This window comes from Triturus cristatus, chromosome 4_2, assembly GCF_964204655.1.
Source record: "Triturus cristatus chromosome 4_2, aTriCri1.1, whole genome shotgun sequence".
Lineage (NCBI taxonomy): Eukaryota > Metazoa > Chordata > Amphibia > Caudata > Salamandridae > Triturus > Triturus cristatus.
In genome coordinates, this window is record NC_140586.1 from 90,298,967 (window position 1) to 90,321,398 (window position 22,432).

Below are 22,432 nucleotides of genomic sequence, written 5' to 3' on the forward strand. Positions count from 1 at the left end.
TACAGGCTATTCACACCCCCTATGGTGAGCTACCTGAAGTGCACAGCCAGAGAAGGGTTTCACCTTCTTGTTTTGGTGAACATAGGGAATTCTGGATCAGGGTTATGCCCACTCCCCATGAGAAGTGGGCATATAGGGGGGTCTAGTCACCCTAGACACAAGAACTGAGGCCCTACCCCATTCTCAGCACAAAATCCTGCCTGGCTGCTGATACCTTGATAATCACAAAGACCCGACCCGTCCAAAAGCTGTGCACTTGGAGGACTGTCCTGCACTTTCTCAACCATCTAGCTTCCCCCTTGGGGTGGGGGAGCCATCCCCCTGTATCTGTAGGCACCAACCGCACTTGTTCTGTACATTGTGTCGTTGCCCATCAGGCCCACCAAGGGAGAAGCATGTGAAGAAGAAGTCTTCGTGGCTCTAGGAAGTCGCCTGTGTCTCTGCCGAGTTTCAAGACACTAGGCCCTCCAGGAGTCCTCCTGCACCAATATCCTGATTACTGGGGACCTTGCATCTAATAAGGCTGGTTTCTGTCCTACCCGGACACCACCGCCAGAGAAACTGACCTGCTCGACGAGGGACTTCGGGACCGACAAGATGCACAACGAGAGTGGTCCTGCAGTCTTATTTTTCCACCCCTCTGCAGGTGACTTGAGAACCATGAGAGACTCAAACACAAGTGGCCGGCAAGCCAAACACCTCTGCACCCGAGCCCGGGTTCTCGACTCCTGACTTTCCCCTTGGCCTAAGAGCCCTCATGACCTGAACCAACCCCCCCTCCTTGCAGCCTCTTTGTTTTACGTACCATTTTCTTTATCAGTGTAACGCTTGAGGCTAATATCCCAAACAGCACCTGTGCATCCGGACACCCCAGGTCAGGTAAACCCAAACTGCTGGTGGTTCTTTGGAACTTTTCTCTTAAGTGCTAATATAGCATTTCCGCGTTCAAGGCATATACCTCAAAAACAGTTATTCACACTGACTATGGCCGGGGAAGGGGATAAATATGGTGAATTGTGGCAGCCCTTTTTATCACTCTTGGCTACTGGGTTTACAGAGATCACATGCCCTCGATATCTCCGGTTGTTATGCATCACAGAGGTCCCGGGGGAGAGTAGTCGATAGGAACACGGGGAGTTCGGCAAGGCGTTAGGAAGGACGTGGAGCGTGGGGAGGGGAGGGACGAGGGTCAGGGAGGGGCCTTTTTTTGCTTCCTAGGTTTTTGGGGGTTCAGTTTTTTCTTTTCCTTTGAGAGCTTTTTTTTGTTACGGTCACTATTTGGTTATGCACACGCTGCTCGGATGGTGCTTCACATGTCCCCCGCTTGGAGATATCACAGCAGTGTTTGACAACTGTTATTCGCATGTAATTTTGTTTGAAATATTTGAATAATAATAAAAACATTTAAACCGTAAAAACAGTTATTCAAGCATTACAGTTTTCTTGTAAAATCAATAACTCTGAAAGTACTTATCCAATTCCAAAGGCTTTGGTGTCTAAATTCATATTACAATCTGTGTTATTTTTATTAAGTGGTTTCAGATTTCTTCTTGAGTGTGTGTCTCAATTATTGACTCGGTGTATACAACAAATGCTTAACACTCCCCTCTGGTAAGCCTAAGCTGTTTGATCACACTGCCACAAATACAGTACTTGAGATTATTAAAGAAAGCCACTGTAAACCAATAAGGGTCTTCTGGACTTTTTGCATGGTGTACCTTTACATTGGCCCACTACATAAAAAGCCAGCTTCCTACACCATTCCAGTATCATCGGCAAATACTGAATGGGTTTTCAGTGGGGTTAATTTCATTAACAAACCAGAAAGAGCCTCAAAGTCCACAAGGGCTTTAAAATGCACATGTGCTTGTACTAAAATGGCAAGGTTTTCAGATGGATGTATTGTGTTTACTTAATTTGGCGCATATATAAATATATCTAAACCTATTACAGTCGAGTTATGGTCCATTTAAAGAAATGTTAAATAAATACCAGCTGCAGTGTCTTTTTGCTTGTGACAAAAATACATGTGGATAAATACAGATAAAATTAGCACAAAAAACATGGATATACAGATGGAAATGTTCAGGAACCCTATTTATAATGTGTATTGGTTGATATTCTGATTCAAGCATTTGAATAAATAAAAGATCCAATGTTGGAGAAGAAACTACTTACTTGTAACTCCAGTTCTCCAACATTGCTATCTTTTATATTCACATGCGACCCTCCCTCCTCCCTGGTCAGAGGACGAAGGAAAAACAGTTTTCCTTTTTTATTTATATAGAATAATCAGTTTAAACTGAAAACTGTGAGCCTTAGTTATAAATTACAATGAAGCAGGCTCACCCGTTATGAAACTGGTTTCCCAGAATTGCTTGTCCCACTGCTGCATCAGCTTCTGTGTCCACATCTAGGTAATAGTGGTTTGTGAACGTACACCTGCTCCTCCAGGTGGCTGCATGGCAGATGTCCCTAAAGGACACAGTAGCATAGAGGGACGCAGTTGAAGCCATGCCCCTGGTAGAAAGCACCCTTACATTTCCATGGAGGATACTTGGCTTTGGAATGAAAAGGTGATGCAGGCTGAAAGCCAACAAGCTATCCCTTGTTTGGGCAGGGCCGGATCTTTTCGTGGTTCACTAAATGACACAAACATCTTTCTGGTGTTGAAGATTGGTTTGGAAAGAAAGATCTAAGGATGACAGGTTAATTTAGGTGAAATTCAGTTGGAACCTTTGGAATTAATTTAGGGTTGGTTCTGAGAATTACCCTGTCTTCCTGAACCGGCGAAAAGGCTCCCTGATGGTGAATGCTTGAATCTCTCCCTCTCTCCTGGCAGATGTGAGATAGGGGAAGTGCTATTTTCCAAGGAACAAAGGTTAAGTCTGCTTTATGTATAGGCTCAAAAGGAAGTAACATTAGCAGACTGTATTAGGTTCCCATGGAATCGGAGGATGCCGCAGAGGTGGAAATGCTCTGAAGAGACCTTTCATAATCTGTTTAATGGTCCTTTGAGAAAGCAGAGTAGACGTTGATATATCAGTTCTACATTTCGAGATTGCAGCAAGTTGGACCTGATTAGAGGATATTGGAGTCCATTCTTGGCTAAAGTTAACAAAAATGTAAGGATCTGAATCTGTTTTATTTGAAGCGGATGATGGCCACTATTCCTGCACCAGAAACAGATATGCTTCCATTTAGCGTTGTAAGTCTTATTAGTCTCTGGAGCCTGCATCAGGATAGGCTTACTGTCTTGCAGTAGATCTAAATGGCCAAATTCTAGGTGATCAGGTCCCATACTGTCAACTTCAGCGACTTGGGATTGTGGTGAATCTCTCCATGAGGTCTATTAAGTATCCTGGAATACGTCTTCAGAGGAATGGCTGGATGTGCTGATAACTGCAGTAGCTCGCTGTACTAATACTGGAAAGGTCACGCCAGAAAAATGAGGATCAGGGTGCAATGGTCTATCTTCGCCTTCTTCAACACCCCAAGGATCAGGGGAAAAGGAGGGAAGATGCAGGCAAATATCTTGGACCAACTGATCGAAAGAGCATTGCATGTCATCCCTGGATGCCAGAATCTGCTTGCGAAGAATGGGCATTTTCCGTTGGTCGGAGTGGCTTGATTGATTTTAAGGTGACCCCATTGATTGCAAATGTAATCCACCCGTTTATGTTTTAGTTCCCACTCTGGCCAATCCGACATTTGCCAGCTGACTGCATCCAATTGATCGTTCTGGCAGATGTTCCACAGCAATGTCTATCCTGTGATAAGTAGCCCAGTTCCACAGCAGCTGAACCTCTTATGAAAGTAGTTCGGACCATGTTCCTCCTTGCTTGGCTATGTAGAACATGGATGTTATGTTGTGTATTCTGACTAGGACTGTTTGATCCGCCAATCTGGGGAGGAACACTTGTAAACCTTGTCGTATGGCACAGAGTTCCAACACATTAACATGAAGCTTCTTCTCTGCATCTGTCCAGAGGCCTAGGATTGGAAGTTCTTGCAGGTGAGCTCCCCATCCCTCCGGTGCCCAATCGGACCTGCAGGGTTCCCCCCCCCCCCCCAACTCTTGAGACCCTTACGGGTGAGCTGTCGTGCTTGAATGATGGGCTCATCCGTAATGAGTACTAGCCTTTGTTATCTGCGGAAAAGAAAGGCCTGCATTTAGGTTTGCTGGGATCCTTCACTACATTAAAGCTTGCTTCAAGCACTTGGTGACATGAACTGTATTTTCCCATGAGCCTTCTGTTTCCATTGCAAATCCAATTCATTTTGGGCAGGTCTCATAAAGAGCCTGCAAAACAGTCTATACAGGATGCCATCAGCTCAACAGGGACTAGTATTGCCTCAATGTGATAAATTGTTTTCCAGCAATACTTTGCCACTCTGCATGGTATGTTTTTGAAGATGCGTTCCCCAGCCGGTGAGGGATGCATGTGCTGTGAGCACTATCTATGGAACCGGATTAATGAATGGCCGCCCTTTGGAAAGGTTTTGTGTATTCCACCACTGCAGAGAGCGATGAGTGTGGCCGTCCACCAACACCAGAACGGTTAACTGACCTTGAGCCTGGTTCCACTGACGTGCTGAGCATTCCTGCAGGGGACGCATTTAGAGTCTTGCGTAAGGAACGATTAGAATGCAAGATTCCATCATTCCGATGAGTTTCATGAACACTCAAACTGGTAATGAGTGTTGGGGCTGAAATTGTAGTATCAGAGTTTGTATGTTGCGTATTCTGACAGGGTTGGGGTATGCTAGACCCTTGCAAGTGTCTATTGTGGCTCCCAGGTATGCTTGCGTGTTGGAGGGTTGGAGATGAGACTTGGTGAGGTTTACAGTGAATCCCAAGTCGTGAAGCAGCTGAACTGTTTTGTGAGTGTGTTATATGCAGCTGTGTTGTGAGTTGGCTTTTATTAGCCAGTCGTCCAATTAAGGAAAGACGTGAATGTGTTGTCTTCTCAAGTGTGCTGCGACTACTGCCAAACACTTGGTGAACACTTTTGGGGCTGTAGTCACCACGAACGGGAGAACTTTAAATTGGTAGTGTTGTCCGTCCACCAAAAACCTGAGATACTTCCTGTGAGCTGGGTGAATGGGAATATGAAAGTAGGCGTCCTTTAAATTTAGAGTGGAAAGGAAGCCCCGATTAACCCCTGGTTCCTTAGGATTCCCCAAATCAGTGAAAAGATCCTGGAGGACTCAGATCTATACTTCCAGGAGAATGAAGGGTCAGTAGACTCGCCGGTAACGCTCTGGTAGGCCTATAAGGCTGTTATTCGGGGGTGGCTTTGGCCCAAATAGCGGGATTGCGTGCCGGTATGACCTGCTTGGAGGGGGACATTTTACATTTGGAGGATTTACTTTGAGTGCAGGACTCAGACGAGGCACGGCAGGCACTACACATAAAAATTAAGGAATACACTGACTTAGCCACTGAGGCTGCCAAATTGCATTACAGAGCCACACTCAGTGGAATTTATGATGTTAGGGATAAGGCTGGCAAGTTGCTGGCATGGTTGGACCGTAGAAACCAGGCCTCTCGTGTCGTGGTTGAGATAGAGACAGATTCTGGCTCCTGCTTTACTGCCCCGCAAGACATTGCTGACGCGTTCGGCCAATACTGTCAGGCCTTCCATACGTCCCAAACGCAGCACATGGAGGAGGCGGCTTCTGCCTTCTCGCAGGATATTTCATTGCCTTCGCTCATCGTGGATGAGCGTCTTGACCTCGACCTAGACATCACAACTGCTGAGGTTGAGAGAGCCATCCATGACTTAAGTGGCGGGAAAGCGTCGGGCCCTAATGGCCTGCCTACTAAACTCTTTAAACTCACCGTGGGTGAATCAGCCCCCTATCTCACTAAAATGTTCCTTGAAAGTAAGGAAGTGGGACTGCTGCCCGCAGACCAGAGGCTGGCTAACATCGTGGTTATCCACAAAGAGGGCAAACTGAGTAATAAGTGCTCCTCCTATCGTCCAATTTCACTGCTCAATAGCGAAGCTAAGGTTCTCGCAAAGGTCCTCGCCTCTCGCTTGTTAATGGTCATTACCCAGAGGGGGTTGGGGTGGTGCACCACCAATTTGCTTGTAAGTATATTACACCAAGTGGTCAGTAGTTGGTACACAAAAAGTCTTTATTTTAAATTAATTGTCCAAACAAAGCCTCAGCCAACGCGTTTCGTTCAGATTGAACTTCGTCAGGGCTGGAAAAATATAGAAAAATATCACATAAATGGACGCACCTTACATAACATTTAAAAAATACATTAAAAAACACCATTAAAAAGTTAACACATACTAAGAGAATATGCACAGGACAGATCGTGGATACACCCTAGGCTGTGAGTATATAAACATTGCCAAAACAAAGCGATATTATGTAGAAAGACACATAACAGTACAAATGAAAACAAATCATTAGTAACAGGGGAGGCTTGAGTATGCCGTTGTGATTCCAGAATGAATATATTTTTGGAAAACCCTTATTTCTACAGAGTGTCTTTTAATCAAAAAATTTTCCCCAGTTTGAGCATAAATCCTATATGAGCGGTTTGTATCTTGCTGCCACCATCCAGCCATGTGAGGTATAGAATATTTTGCCAGAAATTGGAGGGAGAGGGATGGGGGAGGGACATGCATGTGTCTGCGTCGTTTAAAACTGGGAATGGCCCAAGCTGACAATGAACTATTATGTATAGAAATAGCGAAGAGCAAGTTAATTCGGGAAACGAAAGCAGGAAAAAACTTTCAAGAAACCGTCTCCCGTGGGGAGACACGTACCATGCGTAGAAGTGCGAGTGCAATCCAATAATATGACCGAAGTCTATGTAGACCAGTGTCCGTCTCGCGAAGAACTGTGAATCACGTTGTATTTTATAAGGTAAGCAGTCCTGATTGTATTTTCAGTGCCACCTTGATAAGGGCACTGTACACGTTTCTGTCAAAACAAATGAGAACGGAAGGTAAGTATAAATATTTGTTATTATATTTTTTTAAATTAAATATCACTAGGTCATGAAACTTAATCCGAACATAGTGTCAGTCCAAAAACGTGGATCTCCATTCAAATGTTTCTGACTGAGAGAGTTAAAAAGCGGTCTATGTACATCATGCTGGTGAACGCTACATGGAAGTTATAAATTCAAAGTTCCCAATCTACAACCAGTAACCGAAGATAAGAAACACGTAAATAAAAATGCCAATAGGACTGACAATAATACGTTTGAGGCTGAAAACACAAAATAAGTTCGGCCCGCATGTGAAGTAAAAAGACCCCTGTCCATGCAAACAAGGCATCCGCCCTGTGGACACAAGTGTGAGCAGAGCCGTACCTCCGCACAAGGAAAGAGAAAGCAAATGACAAGTCCCATTAATCAGTCCACAACAAGTGGTTGCTCACTTCTCGGAATTGTCCTAAGTACAGGTCTCTGCTATGAACACACGAAACCCAATCCAGCAACCTGCGAAATCCAAGCAGCTCGCAAAAGAAAAAGATTTTCGCAAAGCATAAAGAACGCATGTAAATGCGCCCAAAGATCGAATCAAGGCCATACCTTTAATGAGGCAACCCCCTGTCACATGACGGCAAGGTCAAATAGTTGCCAAGACTTTGTAAAAGTAGCTAATGCTTCAAGCCCACAGAATCGCATAGGTGCCAAGAGTTAAACCGCATACCTGAAACGAAAAGGTAGTCCGTGCTCTCCCCTCCGAGTGTCCCGTAATGTGACCTAGGGCAAACGCCGGGTTTTAACAGCAAGCGTGCGTATGCAAAATTCGACGTACGTCAGGGCGCGTCACAGGTTGAGAATGGGCGTGTGGCAAGCGGCCAATGCTGACCCTGCTTTGACGGTTTCCTAGGAAACCCGGTTGTATACCATAAGGGTTGACAGAGGCCGGGCCGGCGTGAAGGTTCAGAAGAATACGTCAAGGACGTCAAAGCTTGTCACGAGTTGTCAGTAGGTGTGTCAGGTGTCTGGCCAATGTGTGCGAATCAGACGCCACGTCAGAGGCTCAAAACGCGCCAGTTTTGAAAGGCAAATATGCAACGTCAAGGGCTTAGAACGAGCCAGGATGTAAAGGAAATAACGCATGTGTGATCAGGACGATGCAGGGCGTCACGAGTTGGAAATGAATGTGTCAAGGGTACGGCCAATAATAACAGAGTAAAACGATGTCGGAGATACAAATTGTACCCAGTGAAGATGCAAGTAATGCATGTTCATTCAAAACGGAAATTCATTGATCTGCCTGGCAGTTGGCATCTACTAACGGCGGATGCAGGGGTGCTAGTATGCACACCATCATCAACTATACTATTTTAAACACACTGGGAACACAGTAAGGAGGTGCAGTCATTGGAGTCCGCCGTTAACCCCGCTTTCTTCTTTAATGGTCATTACCCGCCTGGTTTATCTGGACCAGTCGGGATTTATGCCCGCTAGAAATTCCTCCCTCAATCTGCGCAGACTCCATGGGGTGTTGTGCCATGTGGAAACAATACAAGATGATGCAGTGGTGGCCTCTCTTGACGCTGCGGCGGCATTCGATACCATGGAATGGCCCTATATGTTCGTTGTCCTTCATAAATTAGGTCTGGGTCCTGAATTCATCAGATGGGTTTGGCTCCTTTACCAGCAACCACTAGCCCAAATAGTAGTCAATAACAGGAAATCTTCCACTTTCGTTCTCAGCAGGGGCACCAGGCAGGCATGCCCTTTGTTCCCGCTTCTCTTTGCCTTGACCCTCGAGCCACTGGCGATTTGGGTCCGTAAAGACCCTGTTATCAGGGGCCTCAAGTGGACCTCTAGATGGGAAGACCGTATATCGTTATATGCGGATGACATCTTGCTCTATTTGGCATCACCGGCGGCATCCCTGAACAGGGTCCTGAATATATTTCGGGTGTTTGGCAGATACGCGGGCTATAAACTGGACCAAATCAGTGCTCTATGTCCTCTATAGGGGGACGCCTCCGCTCCCTCTGGACTTCCAGCTAGTGGAATAAACTGACGGCTTCAAGTTCTGCAAGGGCAATCTCCTGCCACCCCTGTTATGTCTTAAGTCTGATGTCCGACATTGGAAATCCCTCCCTCTGTCCCTCCTGGGACAAGCGGAGTTATTCAAAATGATGTCCCTTCCCAGATTCTTGTACACTCTGCAGAACACTCCGCACTACGTAGAATCCTCGTATTTCAATGAAGTTGACAGTCTCCTACGGGACCTGCTCTGGGAGGGTAAGCCCCCACGCATAGCCACGCACAAGCTCACATTAGGGTGGTTTGATGGGGGAATTGGATTACCAGACATCAGGAAATACTATCGGGCGTCTCACCCGGCAGCAATTAACCAATGCATGTATAAACCACAGATTGACAGGTGGCTTCTGCCGGGAGGTAGTTTTAAAGAGGCGCTATATGTGCGTTCGTTGAAGCCTGCCCTGACCGGCCCCACTGGGCACGCTGTGCAGGTGTGGAAGGCCGCCGCGAAAAGCTTGGGGTGGGAGGGAAACATCACGCAAGCCACCCCACTTTGGCACAGCGAACAGCTGGGTAGACTGATCCGCTCGAAGGGATTTGAATGTTGGGACCTCACAGGCATATCCAATGTGGCAATTAGGTGACGTCATCCCTTTCACTCAGCTGCAGCAAGAATATGAACTGGCGAGTCCCGAACACTTTAGGTACCTGCAAACCGGCATGCCTTACTTGCCGCAATCCCTAGAGGAAAAACTCTCCCTGAGTCCTCCCCACTTGAGGACAGAGTCTTGGATGGCGACCTGCCTGAGCAGGCCATATCGCTCATTTATAAAAAGTTGATCAACAACACAGCAGATCCCCTGGTCCAGCAGGGCAAAATGGGACCATGACGTGGTGGGATTGGACGACGAGGAATGGCTGGCGGCAGTGGCCTCTCCCCGGGAGGTGGCTATTTCCTCCAGGCTTCGTTTGGTACAACTAAAGCTCCTCCATAGGTCCTACCTGTCTGGTCCCTTGCTGGTCCGTATGGGTTATGGCTCGGATGGTGGCTGTTCAAGACAATGTGGGCAGGAGGGGACCTTCATTCACACACTCTGGGAGTGCACGACTATCCAGGGGTACTGGGCAGCGGTGGTGAGGTTCATGGAAAGGGTTTTGGGGCGCAAGATTTACTGTAACATAAAGCTAGCCGTTCTAAATGCCTGGAGCCCGACTGATCTAAACTCAAAGGAGTGGATATGGGTGGCAAAGCGAAATATCGCAAGATTATGGAGGGCTCAGAACCCGCCAAGCATAGGAGATTGGTGTAAAGACATGGACTGGAGTATGGTCACAGAAAAAAACATATACAAAGCTAGGGGTTGCCCCAACAAATGGACTCAGGTTTGGGAAAAGTGGAACACCCACAGGGGTGGAATATGTGAACCTCCAAAGACGAGGGAAGAAACTGTTACACGGGGTCAGTGTACGCTTGGACCGTGATGGCCATATTGTTGATCTGTACTCACTCTATACTGAACCTCCCCTGTAACATCATTGCATTGTCATTGCTTGTATCAACTGTCTTTTTCAAATGTCATACCTTGTTTTCAATAAAAAATTATTTATTTAAAAAAAAATGGAAGTGGAAAGGAAGTCGCCTTGCTGAAGCAGTGGGAGTACCTGTTGTAGTGTGACCATGTGGAAATGATCTGACTGAACATAGAGGTTCAGCTGTCTGAGGTCGAATATAGGTCTGAGAGAGCCGTCCTTTTTTGGAATTAAAAAGTATAGGGAGTACACCTCCGTCCCCCGATGACGTAATGGGACTGGTTCTATTGTATGTTTTTGTAACAGGGAGAGAACCTCTTGTTTTAAGAGTGTGAGGTGTTCTGGTGACATTGCACGCCCTTTTGGAAGGAGAGTTGGGAGGGTACATGTAAGTTCCAGGCAATAACCATACTGGATAATTTGTAATACCCACTTGTCTGTGGTGATAGAATTCCACACAGGTAGTAATTGTGAGAGTCATCCCCCTACAGGTGTTAAATGATCGGGGTGTAGTGGAGGGAAGTCATTGTTTATTGGCAGGGGAAGTGCAGTTGGAATTACCTCTGCCTCGTCCCTTGGTATTATTTCCCCTGTAACCTCCTCGAAAATAACCTCTGGAGGAGGTGGATTAGTTGGTCTTTGTAGGAGAGTGGCATCGACTTCATAGTTGCCCCCAACTTTTTGCTGATGTTTTGACTGTTTTCTGACTCTAGCCAGGCTGTGGCCCTGCTATCCAGGACCCCAGCCTATCTGCTTCCTCTCTAAACTAATGTGAGTACCCTAGGTACATACCAATTGGATACTGAGGACACCCTTTCAGCCCCTTGTAGATGGTACCCTAGGTACCCAGGGCATGGGTCCCACAGAGGCCTACCAGGGGCTGCAGCACTTATTGTGCCACACCTGGGACAGCCATACAAACTGACACCACCAGACCACTACTGTAGTCTGGGTAAGGTGGTGCTTGCATCCCTTACAGGGATATAGGTATCATGTATCCCACTTAAATACAACACATATATCCTCATAGGTCACCCCTAAGGCAGGCCTTGTTAATCCTACAAGGCAGGGTGCTGAGATATGTGTGAGGGGGAACCCCTACCTGAGTAGGGCCCCTCTGCAACCTTCATTAAAACTATTGCTGGGTTGTTTGTAGTGCAGCCATACCATATACTCTTAACCGCATTATAAGTAATCGCGATAGCGTGATAACTTGAGAGTGGCTGCACAGAACCATGTCATGTTTGGTGTCAAACATTGTGGAATCATACCCCCAATCCAGCCATGGGAGTGAGGGCATGATTCCCCCCTGCTAGAGGGGTGATATGGTAAAAGCGGCGGATTTTAGACACCAATTTAAAAGTGCACACGTAGTACAAAATGGATGCTACCTGCCACCCACACGACTCTGGCTGCCTGTTGCTGGGCAGAACTCCAGCCACGGCAGCTGGACAATGGGGATCTTGTTGCAGGGAGGTGTTCCCACCTCCCCAGACAAACTATGTGGATTGGAACTGGGTGGGTGCACCATAGGATGTCTTTCAAACTTGCACGTAGGCTTCTCCAGTGCCTACTTCTGCATACACCACCTCAAACCGGTTCAGTGGCATCCTGTCCCCTGCCCAGGCGGGAAAACACACAAAGGGGAGAGGGTGTAGCCACCCTTTCCCACCTGAACTCTCATTGGTGGGCTCTGATTCAGACACTCCCCTAATCTCTGGATAAAGGTGGGTGCAGGGTCCCCAGAGCCTCAGATTAATCTTGGACTTCAAAGACTTGAACCTTCGATGAGCTGCCGCACAGCTGAATGAAGAAATCTCCCTTGGGGTAAAGGAGTTACCCCCCTGCTTGGCAGGCACCTGAAACACTGCAAGTGACCCAGTTGGAAGTCCGCTGCTCCTACGGACATCGAAGACTTCTGCCTACCCTGAGGTCAGTTTCCAAGCATCCCAGAGGCCAGTGAGTGTGCACAGCAAAGCTCAGCACCATGGACCCCGTGGGTGCCAAGATCCCCAATACCCCAGGACACCAGCCACCTCTTGCACAGAACACGACCCTGACCAGTGGGGAAGTTGTGCTTTGGCCCATCATTGAGCCAACCTCCCAGCATTACTTGTGCCAAAGGACGACGCTCCAGCCCGCTCCGGCGACCCGTGGGCTCATCTTTACACACTCCAAATTGTTGCCTCCCGCAGTCGCTTGTCTCTCGACTGGTGGGCCCTAGCGGAGGTCAATCTTTACCTTAAAGGGCTCCCCTGGTTGCTCCAGGCCTGCTCTACAGTTTCCTCACTGGAGACCTTGCTCAGACCTCGTGGGTCTGCACCGTAGCTGTTTTGTGATCCTTGCATGGGTTGCGGTTGCCAAGGCTTAGTGGATCCAATCCGGACACTAACACAGCAGCGTCCTTCATTCATTGTGGGACAGTCGCCCTCCAGAAGCTGGCCTGCCTAGAAGCCTCCTGGAACCCGTGGCTGCTGATCCAAGCTACCCGTCTTCAACCTGAAATCACCCGACACTGAAGGGCTCTTTCTCCTGAGCTCCCTGGTCACTGGCTAGTGACCCAGACTCTGTCCCCTCTGCTTTCAGGTCCTTTTCTTCAAGATCTACATCTTCAATCTGCGCGACATCGACGACGCTTCACGCCAGCAGCAGTTCTTCACCTTTTTCCATTGAAAACGAGATCGCGACCCGAAATCGAAAACGACCTATGCACCCGGCTTCCCTGGGGCAGGTAACAGTGGTACCTAGGTACTGTCGTGGGTGTGGGCCCTCCAAAAGCTTAACTCTAAGCTCCTGAACTCGAACTCCTGCTAGAAGTTTCCAGATTCTTGTAATTTCCAACCTCGACATTTCCCATAGGGTTTAATAGGGATCCCGACTTTAGTTTAAGCACTGCACCCGTCTCCCGTGGGTCCCCTTCCTCACTACCTTGGGTGGTTTCATAAGGGGCCAGCGACCCTAAGTGCCCTAGGCACTGTCTGCAGAACTGTCGTGGTTCTTATACCACTTTTTAAATATATGGTTTGGTCCCCCCCTGGGGCCCTGTGATTCCAGTGCTATTTATTGTTGTTTAAATGCTTTATTGAATTGTATCTTTACCTCCAGCCTCACAAGAGACTAGTGGGATTTGTTCTAAGAATAAATACATATATTTTGAATATATACCTGTGTGGACTACTCTTTCATTTGGTCATTCAAGAGGTTATCCATGGTAAAACAATAAGCTTAACACTCCTTCAAGACTTAGCCTGAAGGCTTCTCTCCACAGCTACCACTAGGATAGCTTTCTTTAAAGGTTGTCTTTTAACCTATCACCTTAAGAGTCGAATTGGACTGGTGCAAGGTGTCCCCTATAACTAGTGGACAGCATATGCCAGGCCAACTTCTCACATTGGTGTGCAGCGGTTGGATTCAAGCTTGCCATTGTTTTACCAGATAACAAATTGAATTTCTAAAGTGAAAGCCACTTTGGTACTAAAGGTACATATAAATTCAGCTTAGAATACAATAAGTTCTACTGAACTTGGGAGTTGTGTGTAGAGGGCTTAGCACACCTTGACTACAACTCAAGAAAGGGTTCAGTAGGCCACACCTAGTGTAGGCAGATGCAACAATCCACTACACTAGAAATGTCTTCAGGATCAGGAGCCCATAAGGCCCTGGAAGGACCTCCAAAGGTCCCAGTCGACAGGTATGACAATCTCACTTTTGCTGAGCTTAGGGAGATGTGCACTGCTAGACATTTGAAGACAACCAAAGGTGCCAACACACAACGTCTCAGAGAAATTCTGCTCATTGCAGACTTCAAGCAGACTCTAGTGTCTGATGGGGTAGACAGGTTGGGTGGGCATCCCACAGAAGAGGACACACAGGTGGTGGACTCTGATGAGGACCAGGAAGAGGATAATGAGCTTGACCTGGAAGAAACAGACCACTCTATACATGGAGGTGGAGGCCCAAGGGGTACCCCCTCCATCCCTAATGGGAGAGTGGTGGATCCAAACAGAAGGAACAGATCCCCCTCAGAGGAGTCTGCCCATTCTGGGAGATCCAAAAGGACCTCTGCCTCTTCTCAGAGAAGAGACTCCTCCCAAGAGAGGAAATGCAGACTGATCCAGTTTGAGCAAGCTAAGCTTCAGCTCAGGAGAGAACAGCTAGCATTAGACAGGGAGTCCCTGGAGCTTCAGAAAGCTTCAAGAAAGTGGGGTCTAGAGACCCCTGGTGGCAGTAATAATACACCTAGAGTTAGAGAGAAAGCTCCTGACCCTAGGAACCTGCATAAGATTGTGCCCCCCTATCAGTCAGGAGATGATATCCAGAAATGGATCACTGCACTTGAAAGGGCCTGTAAAGTTCAAAGGGTCCCAGTAGATCAGTGGGCAGCAATCTTATGGCTCTCCTTTGCTGACAAAGGAAGAGACAAGCTCCTTTCTGGTAGGGAAGAGGATGCAGGATTATATCTTGAAAAATGCTTTGATAGATGGGTTTGGTCTAACCACTGATCAATACAGGTTAAAGTTCAGAGATACCAAGAAAGCACAAAATCAAGATTGGGTAGACTTTGTAGATTGTGATACCAAGGCTCTGGAAGGTTGGTTAAATGGCAGTAAAGTAAATGATTATCAAGGATTGTACAATCTCATCATGAGGGAGCAGATTCTTAATAACTGTCAGAATCAACTATTGCATCAGCACCTGGTGGACTCAGATCTGACCTCTACCCAAGAATTGGGAAGGAAAGCAGACAAATTGGTCAGAACCAGGATCAAGCAAAAGGTCCAGCCCTTGGGGGGTGCAACTAAAAAGAAAGATGCCAAAAACTCTGAGAAGGGTGGAGAAAAGGGAAAAGACCAGAAGTCTTCAACAGGCCCCCAAAAAGCAGCATCTGAAAATTCCCAATCTAACAAAGCTAAACAACCAAGGAAGCCATGGTGTAAAAACTGTAAGCAGAAAACCATTGGACTTCAGACTGTAACAAGGCCAAAGACTCCACCAGTACCACTACACCTGCCCCTAAGGCACCTGTTCCCCCTAGTTCAGCTATAGGTGGTGGTACACACAACAAGGGTATAGTAGGGTTGACCCTGGGATCTGGAGAGGACTCTGGCCTAGTCAGAAGACCTACTCAGGCTGTTCTAGTTTGTGATGGGGACCTGTCCCTATTTGTGAGTCCTAGTGGGCTGGGCAAATACAAACAACAGCCTAGGATACATGGAAGGGAGCCTCTAGCATACAGGGACACAGGGGCTAGTGTCACCATGGTGACTAAGGCCCTTGTGGATCCTAGCCAAATCATACTTGGGGAAACTTACCAAGTGACCAATGCGAGCAATGTCAGTACTAACCATGCTCTGGCAGTTGTTAACTTCTCTTGGGGAGGGGTAACTGGCCTAAAGAAGGTTGCGGTGAGTGCAGACCTACCAGTAGAATGTTTGCTAGGAAATGATTTGGAGACCTCAGCATGGGCTGAGGTGGAGCTGACTACCCATGCAACAATGCTGGGTATCCCTGCACAAGTGTTTGCCCTGACAAGGTCAAAAGCTAAGCTGACAGAAACTGAACAGGCCTTGGATCCTGGAAAAATGGACCAAGGACCTTTCAAGAGGAGGAGTAGCAGGGGTAAAGCAGAGCTTTCCCCACAGGGTCAGTCTGAATATACTCTTGTAGCAGAAGAGGATCTTACACCTGAAGAAGGAACTGTCTCAGATGAACTTGAACCTGATCAGGTTGAGTTCTTGGGGACAGGGGGACCTTCTAGGGCAGACTTGAGCCTGGAGCAGCAGAGCTGCCCCACGCTTGAACCCCTCAGACAGCAGGCTGCTGCTGAGGCTGCTGGGAATGCTGGTGGAACCCATAAGATATATTGGGATGATGGACTCCTTTACTCTGAGGGTCGAGACCCCAAGCCTGGTGCAGCCAGGAGGTTGGTTATACCTCAGAAGTTTAGGGGCTTCCTACTCACACTAGCCCATGATATTCCCTTAGCAGGACACCTAGGCCAAAATAAGACTTGGGACAGAATTGTCCATCACTTTCATTGGCCTCAAATGAGTGAGGACTGTAAGAGTTTTTGTAGCTCTTGCATTACCTGCCAGGCCAGTGGCAAGGCAGGTAAGTCCACAAAGGCCCCCCTGATACCACTACCTGTGGTGGGGGTTCCCATTGAACGGGTAGGGATTGACATTGTTGGTCCCCTTGACCCACCAACAGCATCTGGGCACAGGTTCATACTGGTGGTAGTGGATCATGCCACCAGGTACCCAGAAGCTATTCCCCTTAGAACCATCACAGCACCTGTGGTGGCAAGAGCCCTCCTGGGAATCTTTTCCAGGGTAGGGTTCCCTAAGGAGGTATTGTCTGACAGAGGTACAAACTTTATGAGTAGTTACCTCAAGGCAATGTGGAAGGTGTGTGGTGTTAACTACAGGTTCACCACCCCTTATCATCCTCAATGCAATGGGCTTGTTGAAAGATTTAACATGACCCTAAAGGGTATGATCATAGGACTCCCAGAAAAGCTCAGGCGAAAATGGGATGTTCTTCTGCCCTGCCTTCTCTTTGCATACAGGGAGGTGCCACAGAAGGGGGTTGGTTACAGCCCTTTTGAACTTTTGTTTGGCCACCCTATCAGAGGGCCACCCTGTCTAGTGAAGGAGGGATGGGAGTTACCTCTCAAACCCCCTAAACAGGATATTGTGGACTATGTACTTGATCTCCGCTCCCGGATGGCTGAGTACATGAAGAAGGCGACAAAAAACCTTGAGGCAAGTCAGGAACTGCAAAAAGCCTGGCATGACCAAAAGTCTGTACTGGTGGTGTACCAGCCAGGACAGAAGGTATGGGTGCTGGAGCCAGTGGCCCAAGCAGCCCTCCAAGACAAATGGAATGGACCCCATACCATATTGGAACAGAAGGGAGAGGTCACCTACTTGGTGGACCTTGGCACTCCCAGAAGTCCCCACAGGGTACTTCATGTAAACAGACTGAAACCATATGTGGACAGGGCTGCCATGGGCTTGCTCATGACAACTGATGAGGGACAGGAGGAGGAGGGTGACCCTCTCCCCGACCTGCTCTCTCACAACCCTGATGATGGGTCAGTAGATGGTGTAGCCTTGGCAGGCAGCCTCACTGCCCAGCAACAGTCTGACTGCAGACAGGTTCTCCAGTCATTCAGACATATGTTTTCACTGACTCCAAGTCAGACCACCTGGTGCACTCATGAAGTGGACACTGGGGACAGTCTGCCTGTGAAGAATAAGATCTACAGGCAATCTGACCATGTCAGGGACTGCATAAGGACAGAAGTCCAGAAGATGTTGGAATTGGGAGTTATTGAGCCCTCAGATAGCCCTTGGGCTAGGCCAGTAGTCCTGGTACCCAAACCTCACACCCAGGGTGGCAAGAAAGAGATGAGGTTCTGTGTAGACTACAGGGGACTCAATGCAGTTACTAGGACTGATGCACATCCCATTCCCAGAGCAGATGAGCTCATAGATAGGTTGGCCTCAGCCAAATATCTGAGCACATTTGATCTGACAGCTGGCTACTGGCAGATAAGGTTAGCGGAATCTGCAAAAGCCAAAACAGCATTTTCAACCCCTGGTGGGCACTATCAATTTATTGTAATGCCCTTTGGTTTGAAAAATGCACCTGCCACTTTTCAAAGGTTGGTGAACCAAGTCCTCACAGGCCTGGGTGACTTTAGTGCAGCATATCTAGATGATATTGCTGTCTTCGGCTCCACCTGGGAGGATCACCTGATCCACCTAAGGAAAGTTTTGGAAGCACTGCAAAAAGCAGGACTCCCTATCAAGGCTACCAAATGCCAGATAGAGCAGAGTCAGGTTGTGTACCTGGGCCACCTTGTGGGTGGAGGCCAGGTTCAACCACTACAGAGCAAGATCCAGACCATCATGGACTAGGTTGCTCCAACCACCCAGACTCAGGCCTGACTGGTTACTACAGAAGATTTGTAAAGGGATATGGATCCATTGTGACCCCCCTTAAATGACTTCACCTCTAAGAGGATGCCCAAAAAGGTTCAGTGGACTGTCAGCTGTCAGAAAGCTTTTGATGACCTAAAACAGGCCATGTGCTCTGCTCCAATGCTCCAAAGCCCCAACTACTCCAAAGAATTCATGGTTCAAACTGATGCATCTGAGGTGGGGGTAGGTGCTGTATTATCACAACTGAATGAAGAGGGCCAGGATCAACCAGTAGCTTTTATTAGCAGAAGGTTGACCCCCAGAGAGAAACGCTGGTCAGCCATAGAGAGGGAGGCCTTTGCTGTGGTCTGGGCCTTGAAGAAGATGAGGCCATACTTGTTTGGCACTCACTTCATTGTTCAAACCGACCACAAGCCCCTCCTATTGCTAAAACAGATGAAGGGTGAAAACCCCAAAGTACTCAGGTGGTCCATTTCCCACAGGGGATGGACTATACAGTGGAACATAGACCTGGGAGCAACCATGCCAATGCAGAAGGCCTCTCCAGATATTTCCACTTAGAACATGAAGACTCAACTGGTCAAGGTTAGTTTAATGTCCCTGCGATTGGGGTGGGGGTTATGTAGAAGAGTGGCATCGACTGCATAGTTGCCCCCAACGTTTTGCTGATGTTTTGACTGTTTTCTGACTCTAGCCAGGCTGTGGCCCTGCTATCCAGGATCCCAGCCTATCTGCTTCCTCTCTAAACTAATGTGAGTACCCTAGGTACATACCAATTGGATACTGAGGACACCCTATCAGCCCCTTGTAGATGGTACCCTAGGTACCCAGGGCATGGGTCCCTCAGAGGCCTACTAGGGGCTGCAGCACTTATTGTGCCACCCCTGGGACAGCCATACAAACTGACACCACCAGACCACTACTGTAGTCTGGGTAAGATGGTGCTTGCACCCCTTACAGGGATATAGGTATCCTGTATCCCACTTAAATACAACACATATATCCTCATAGGTCACCCCTAAGGCAGGCCTTGGTAATCCTACAAGGCAGGGTTCTGAGATATGTGTGAGGGGGAACCCCTACCTGAGTAGGGCCCCTCTGCAACCTTCATTAAAACTATTGCTGGGTTGTTTGTAGTGCAGCCATACAATATACTCTTAACCGCATTATAAGTAATCGCGATAGCGTGATAACTTGAGAGTGGCTGCACAAAACCATGTCATGTTTAGTGTCAAACATCATGGAATCATAGCCCCAATCCAGACATGGGAGTGAGGGCATGATTCCCTCCGCTAGAGGGGTGATATGGTAAAAGCAGCAGATTTTAGACACAAATTTAAAAGTGCACACGTAGTACAAAATGGATGCTACCTGCCACCCACACGACTCTGGCTGCCTGTTGCTGGGCAGAACTCCAGCCACGGAAGCTGGACAATAGGGAGCTTATTGCAGGGAGGTGTTCCCACCTCCCCAGACAAACTATGTGGATTGGAACTGGGTGGGTGCACCATAGGATGTCTTTCAAACTTGCACGTAGGCTTCTCCAGTGCCTACTTCTGCATACACCGCCTCAAACCGGTTCAGGGGCATCCTGTCCCCTGCCCAGGCGGGAAAACACACAAATGGGAGAGGGTGTAGCCACCCTTTCCCACCTGAACTCTCATTGGTGGGCTCTGATTCAGACACTCCCCATATCTCTGGATAAAGGTGGGTGCAGGGTCCCCAGAGCCTCAGATTAATCTTGGACTTCAAAGACTTGAACCTTCGACGAGCTGCCGCACAGATGAATGAAGAAATCTCCCTTGGGGTAAAGGAGTTACCCCCCTGCTTGGCAGGCACCTGAAACACTGCAAGTGACCCGGTTGGAATTTCGCTGCTCCTACGGACATTGAAGACTTCTGCCTACCCTGAGGTGGGTTTCCAAGCATCCCAGAGGCCACTGAGTGTGCACAGCAAAGCTCAGCACCGTGGATCCCGTGGGTGCCAAGATCCCCAATACCCCAGGACACCGGCCACCTCTTGCACAACACACGACCCCGACCAGTGGGGAAGTTGTGCTTTGGGCCATCATTGAGCCAACCTCTCAGCATTACTTGTGCCAAAGGACGACGCTCCAGCCCGCTCCGGCGATCCGTGGGCTCATCTTTACGCACTCCAAATTGCCGCCTCCCACAGTCCCTTGTCTCTCGACTGGTGGGCCCTAGCGGAGGTCAATCTTTACCTTAAAGGGCTCCCCTGGTTGCTCCAGGCCTGCTCTACAGTTTCCTTGCTGGAGACCTTGCTCAGACCTTGTGGGTCTGCACCGTAGCCGTTTTGTGATCCTTGCATGGGTTGCGGTTGCCAAGGCTTAGTGGATCCAATCCGGACACTAACACCGCAGCGTCCTTCATCCTTTGTGGTACAGTTGCACTTCGGAAGCTGGCCTTCCTTGAAGCCTCCTGGAACCCGTGGCTGCTGATCCAAGCTACCCGTCTTCAACCTGAAATCACCCGACATTGAAGGGCTCTTTCTCCTGAGCTCCCTGGTCACTGGCTAGTGACCCAGACTCTGTTCCTTCTGCTTTCAGGTCCTTTTCTTCAAGATCTACATCTTCAATCTGCACGACATCGACGACGCTTCACGCCAGCAGCAGTTCTTCACCTTTTTCCATTGAAAACGAGATCGCGACCCAACATCGAAAACGACCTATGCACCCGGCTTCCCTGGGGCAGGTAACAGTGGTACCTCGGTACTGTCGTGGGTGTGGGCCCTCCAAAGGCTTAACTCTAAGCTCCTGAACTTGAACTCCTGCTAGAAGTGTCCAGATTCTTGTAATTTCCAACCGCGACATTTCCCATAGGGTTTAATAGGGATCCCGACTTTAGTTTAAGCACTGCACCCGTCTCCCGTGGGTCCCCTTCCTCACTACCTTGGGTGGTTTCGTAAGGGGCCAGCGACCCTAAGTGCCCTAGGCACTGTCTGCAGAACTGTTGTGGTTCTTATACCACTTTTTTAATATATGGTTTGGTCCCCCCCTGGGGCCCTGTGACTCCAGTGCTATTTATTGTTGTTTAAATGCTTTATTGAATTGTATCTTTACCTCCAGCCTCACAAGAGACTAGTGGGATTTGTTCTTAGAATAAATACATATATTTTGAATATATACCTGTGTGGACTACTCTTTCATTTCGTCATTCAAGAAGTTATCCATGGTAAAACAATAAGCTTAACACTCCTTCAAGACTTAGCCTGAAGGCTGCTCTCCACAGCTACCACTAGGATAGCTTTCTTTAAAGGTTGTCTTTTAACCTATCACCTTAAGAGTCGAATTGGACTGGTGCAAGGTGTCCCCAATAACTAGTGGACAGCATATGCCAGGCCAACTTCTCACAGTCTTATAAGAGGAGGAGGGAGTCTCTGACGACACTGTTTTTGAGCCACCTCTATAAAAGGAGCGGCGAACGGAACCCCTGCTGGAGGGTAATTGTAAGGCCCACATGGACTTAGCAGTTTCAGTGTCCTTTTTCAACTTTTCAAGTGAAGTGTCGACTGTTGGCCCAAAAAGATGCTCTTTATCAAAGGGCTGATTGAGTATGGAGGATTGGACCTCCTGCTTGAATCCAGAGATTCGAAACCAAGCGTGCCTGCGTAGTAGTATGCTGGTGTTGATGGCACGAGATGCTGTGTCTGCTGAATCCAGTGCACATTTTATGGAAGTATTGGTGATAAGCTTTCCTTCGTGAAGGAGGTCGTTAGCCTTTGTCTTGTATTCATCAGGCAAGTGTTGGATGAGTTTTTGTAACTCATCATAGTGAGCTCTGTCGTAGTATGCTAACAGGGCCTGAACATTGGCGTTTCGCCAATGGTTAGCAGCTGTGAGGCCATGCTTTTGCCTGATGCATCTATTCATTTAGACTCCTTATCAGAAGGAGGGGCGTCACCTGTAGTTTGGGAATTAGCTCTTTTGCGGGCGTTAGACACGACAAGA